The sequence below is a fragment of the Hyperolius riggenbachi genome, chromosome 4 (genome assembly GCF_040937935.1).
Source record: "Hyperolius riggenbachi isolate aHypRig1 chromosome 4, aHypRig1.pri, whole genome shotgun sequence".
Classification (NCBI taxonomy): Eukaryota; Metazoa; Chordata; class Amphibia; order Anura; family Hyperoliidae; genus Hyperolius; species Hyperolius riggenbachi.
Genome location: NC_090649.1, coordinates 23,890,727 through 23,896,636, shown reverse-complemented (window position 1 = coordinate 23,896,636; position 5,910 = coordinate 23,890,727).

The following is a 5,910-nucleotide window of genomic DNA, read 5'->3' as shown; positions in this document are numbered from 1 at the left end:
GCACATTGTTAAATTAGTGGTAAAGCTTGATTTGAAGAAAATCGTGAATTGAATCGAAATCGCAATTTCTGACAGGAATCGTGTGATTCAATCTTTTCCTAAAATCGTTCAGGCCTATTACCTACCCCATCTCTCTGTACTCCGCTGACCAGATCTCCCTTCAGTCGGGGGCACCTCTAGCTACTTAATACTGAGGGTACCTCCGGCTACCTAATGCTAAGAGGTGCCTGTAGCTGCCTATCACGGCAAGGGAAGTAAGGGAGAAGGTTCATGGAGGAGGAAGTCTAGGGAGCCAGGACATCTGTGCCTATAGTCTCCTGTGAGGTAAATCCAGGCCTGATAAAGTGACATACTTGCTGAGGCACTTGTTTTCTGTTCTGCTGACCCCTGGTGAAAAAGCAAAACAATGTATCATTTGTAATAGTGGCCTAAATCAAGTAATTGGTATAGTCAGTACATGAGTGGTGATTGAAGAACACTAGGATGTCCTGTAAACAAAGTGTAATGTCTGTACTGTGTACATATTGGCCTCAATTCACTAAGATTATGCTGGAGATAATAAGGCAAGAGAAAACTTGCCACCCCACAGTGAGAGAGTTATCTTATCTCTTCATTCCTTAAGTTACCTCCTCTGTGTTATAATTTAAGTAGGCCTCAGTTATTTGGACTGAGTTAGTCAAAAAGGCTTGGAGTGCAGATCGGCCCTTTAAGGGGATTTTCTCTGAGAGAGAAAATCTGCAGTTCTGTCAGCAGAACTAGAACATACCAAGAAGCTGTTCTAGTACAAGGCCGCAGGTCTCCCTGACCTGGGCATGTACCGCCACTAGAACCATAAACATAAGCCATGTCATGTAAATAACCACATTCCTGCATATAGGTCAGGAGCTTCATTGATTATTAATCAAGTAGGTGTGTATGATGACACCACGAGTGGGTCCACCAATAGCCTGATCTAGGGGGTGGCGAAGATGATGTCATATTTAACTCTTTCCTAGTCAGTACTAAAGGCTGAGGGAGCTATGGGAGCTCATTCTGCTTCTTCCTTCTGCACTAGCTCGCAAGGCCGACTGGGACTTCTAAGGATGTTCTTCCTTTCTGTAATCTGATATAATGTATGCTGTACATAGGTAGTCTAGATGTAACATAGAGTAGATACAAGAAGACCTGGGTATTTTCAGCAGGAAGGTACTCACGCAGCTGTAACGCAACATTGAAGTCTGCTTGGCCAGGAGATGATAAACTGTATCTATCTGTATTTCTGTTACTTGAATAAATAACGTAAACCTTGAAGAAGCCTGAGGAAGTCTATTTCCTGCTTGCTGTGTGGAGAGTCAAGTGATCTCAATAGTCTGTGAGACGTAACTGTAAGAAGTTACTGGTGTCGAAGCAAGGTGATAAAAGAACAGGTTCTAACAGTGGTGCTGAAACCCTTCCCTGCCTAGCAAAACAGGCAGACAGGGGCCGGGGCCGAAGAAGTTTTCAAGATATTCCACAGCAAAACAAGCGGAATAGACGTGGACTGTAAAGCTTATCAAGCTGAGACTGATAAGTGGTGTGGGGAGTGTGCGTTGCGTGAGCCAAGCAAGCACACGGGCTGCAATTCGAGAATCAGCGGTGAAACTCTTGGACGTTACACTGTGACTGCATTGTGCACTGCAGTCACCAGCCGAAATATGGGTCGAACGGGACACTCCGGGGCCAGCTTGCAACATACTGCGGGAGATATCGATCCACTGAGCCAGTCCAGGGTGGGGACGGAGATAACAGAGATAACACGCTCAGAAAGTTCCGGAGTCCATGGAAGTTTCGCAGGAGAAGTTGCGGGAATGCTGATGAATTGCCAAGAATCTGCGGCTCAGGCAAGTAGGATTTACGTTGTTATATGGCGTTATCTGTGTTGTATTTGGTGGGCTTCTCATCTCTCCCGTGCGTTTTTTTTTTCTCCGGATTCAAGCTTCCTGTGTTGTATATTTACGTAGTGGTTATCTCTGCATTTGTCTCAGGCATGTTTTTGCTGGAAAGAAGTCGATTTTTTTTTTCTCCCCGTCTCTACAGAGGCTGGGAAAAATGTCCAGATAGAGAGGGGGGGGGGGGGGGTCCCCCGCAGCAGGAGATAAGCCAGCGGTGCTTCAGTCTGTTAGTACTGGATGGGAGGGAGAGGGGATTGAGAGAGGGGATTGAGAGGAGCGTAGTGGAAAAGTGTAGTGAGAGGTGCAAGCTTATCTAGTTCCAGTCAGCGCCGCTAAAAGTTCTAAATGTATATATAGGTTTAATGTTGTTTAGTCACGTCAGACTGATAAATGTGCATCTCAGAAGTACTAGCTGTTAATGTGGTTTAGAGTTACGCTGCGCGCTTGAGTAGTTTTGAGTTATGGCGGAGATAAACTGCAGATGATTTGTGGAGAGAGGGTTCCACGTCCCAAGGATTTCTCCTTAGGTTTTTACGGACATCCAGGAATGTATGTGGCGGAATGCTGATTTTTTTTATTTTTTATTCTGCATTATGGATAAAAAATGTTTGTTCTGTTTGAGTTTGTTTTTCTCTCCTAATGTGTATAGGATCGAGAGGCTGCTATGGGAGCAGCCATCTTAGCTGGCAGTCCAGGACTCAAAATGGTGGCAGTGGAGAGAGCCCGCCCCCGAGAGTCATGGCCCCCACACGTCATGGCAGGGGGGAGGTGGGGCTGGGGGATCCACGTCACGTCAGGCTGTGCTCGCGGCTCCGGGCAGAGCAGCTGTAAGGGAGGGGGGTAGAAATACAGAGACATGCTACTGTGTGTCTCGGTTCTCTAAGTATTTCCCCCAGGATACGTGCACCAAGCTATTACTGTCAGATTAGCAGGAGCACGGATAGGAAGTGTGTCCCAGCTAGGTGCAGGGACACACGTAGCAGTGCAGAGCAGGAAAGTGTCTGTACTAAGTTGCTTACGGGATTATTCCTGTAAGTGGGGCACCTTAATGGGTGGTGCAGCATGAGTTCCCAACAGTGCAGCAAGGGGGTGCCGGAGGTGGAAAAAAGGGAGTTGACCAATCCGGGTTTCCGTCGCCGCTGCTGCAGAGCGGTAACGTTTTTTCCGGTTTTTGTCGTGGACAGGGCCAGAGCTTGACTGAGAGGTCTATGCTGGGCTGGGGCTGTTTTTGTGCGTTTTTTTTTTCGTCCACTGATTGGTCAAATATGTTTTTTTCCAGCTTCTATCAATTGTAGCACATAGAACAAGAACTGACAGCAGTTCATGGGGCAATTATACAGATGATAGAATTGCCGTTTACAGAGTGACAGTGTATCAGTACGGTGTTTGCCATGTGACTACCTACCACGTGGGCATTCAGGGATCTGCATACGGGCATGTGACGCTGGTATGCTTAGCCCTGCACCCTGTGTTGTTTAAATGCTCCTTCCTACAGGGAGGCAGCCATTTTTTTTGTTAAGTCTGGGGGTGGTGGCACGGCAAACATCGATCAGAGGGTACAACACACAGAACTTCTAGCAGAGCTGGTATCGCGATGAAGTTCTAGATAAGTTAATGCGATAATGAGTAAGAGCATTGCAGGCTCACCTGCAAAGCAGCAACAGGTGTGGCATCCGTAATCTGTGCATGCGACGGCCGCGCATGGACCGATAGGGGGGGGATGTGGAGTGAGCTGCAATGAGGTGAGAGCTTCCAAAGGTGAAGTCCGCGGGAGCATATTTTAAACAGGTAAGTACTGAGGATAGTACTGAGGTAGGGGGGTGAAGTTTAACTCCAATCTACCAAAAAGAGTAAACAGAGTTCATGAGAACCATAAAACAACCATGAGAGTTCAGGAGAACCATAAAACAACGAGATCAATTACGGTATATATTGATCATTTTAAAGGGTAAAGAGTACAAGCCGCAGGGTGAATCCCAAATCATTAATAAGAATTGATTTGTTTGTATTTCGATTTCAGGTGTTTGGCAATATGGAATTGAGACAGCTGCAGTGCTGGCAGCAAAGATGGAGATGTCAGTCCGATAAGCGAAAGGTTCCAGATGCCAATCTGAGTTTGGAGAACAGCGAGATTCCTGAGATTGGAAAGAGACTAAAACACGAGATTCCTGAAATTGGAAAGAGACTAAAACATGAGATTTCAGAGATCGGAAAGAGACTAACAAAACTGTCTGAGCAAAGCATAATGCAAAGGGCTAATGTTTTTCTTTCCCAAGGTGGTGCTTTTATAATGAAGAGTACCGTGCTGATGGTGATCCTAGGTTGCCATTTCGTCCTAGGAGAACGAAGAGAGGACATTCTCATAAGGGGTTAATGAGAATGCAAGGCCCAAACATGTTGATGTTGGGTGACAAAGGTACTGATCCTTTCACACCTCCCTCTGATTGGCACAGATGGACCAAGCAGGGATGGAGGAAAAGAGCACTTGTGACGGGAGAAAACAAATTTCATGGCACAATGTGGGTGAAAGGTCTGAAAGGTCAGGTGTGCTGGCAGGGTGACTGGAAAGGCAGTGTAAATCTGCTATTGAAGGTCACACTCCCAGAATCGATACACCGATCCATAGGTTTGTTAAAGGGTACATTGTCTTGGTTATGCAGAGTGAGATGGTTCCAGATTGGAGAGGAACGAGCAGGAGGCGTCAATTCTCTTACCAGAGAGACGCAGGGGACAACATCACACTCTGGAGCTACCAACAGAGAGTGCCTCTGAAACAACTATACACACGTAAAGGCTGGAAAGCCGAGGGTGGTGGTTCTCGAAACAAGAAGTAAAAATCGAGATCAAGCCACATTTCCAGGTGACAAGGAGGGTGGGGAGAGCGGTCCCGGGGGAGGGAACGCCAACACAGGGAACCCCATTCACACCACACGGGTCACAACAGGGGACGATATTACACAGTCCATATGCAGCAGCTTATCCTCATGATAGTTGGGTAAGTGAAGAGGTACTCTTAATCGAACGATTGCAGAGAGTACAGTCTTCCCGACCTCAGGTACATAGTGTGCCTCAGGACGTAAGGGGGGAAGAGGTCCAATCAGGACAGTTGGGGGCATATTTTGTCAGGGAGATGCTTAAAGATCCTGTCCAACTGAGATTGGACAAGGGGAGGTATATTAATTTTTCGGGAGAAGGATCTTTTGCATGGCAGCTTCGAGATGTTTGGGTGAACAAAGGGAAACGGTTCAACATTTCTTTAGGCACCGCCACTTCCTTAGTTCCCACCTCAACCCGTGTCTCACACCAGGACCTGAGAGGTCAACCTTTTTTGGTGCTAGACGGGGAGGTGAAGCAAGTAGAGTTGTCCTCATGCGGGCAATTCTTGCAGAAGTACCTGCGTTGGCTGGGGCAAGTACCTGCGTTGGCCGGGGCAAGTACCTACTAGGGCTGAACGATAAATCGTTTTTTCGATCGAAATCGCGATCACGGAAATGATGATTCCGTGATCGCCATGGCATCGATTTTTACCCCCTCTGCATTCAGGCCAGCAGTCCACTCTCCCGCTCTGTTTAGCGGTGGTTTGCGGCGGCTCAGCACCAGCGTTCGTCACTCGTTTTCCGAGTGCAGCTGGCTCACTCTCTTCCCTAACTTCCGCCGAGTGTGTAGCCAATCAGTGCAGAGGGCGGCAAACAGTCGCCTCCCACAGGCTCTCACTCGTGCGGCTCACTCCTCCCAACATCTCCGGAGCATTAGCTGGGCGGGAGACCACGCCCACAAGGCTGTCAATCACCTTGTATTACGAGCGGCTGACTCTGCCCACCTCCGCTCTCTCACACACTGTCCCCGTGTCTCACTCCTCGCTCCCACCCAGACCACCACATCATAAGCTGGGGAGGTGGCAGGCTGAGTCTTCTGATTGCTGACAATCACCTTTTGTGATTTGTGTCACTTTTATTAAGTGGTGTGATGAGCAGCAGACTGGCTCTCAGTAGGCAACTCC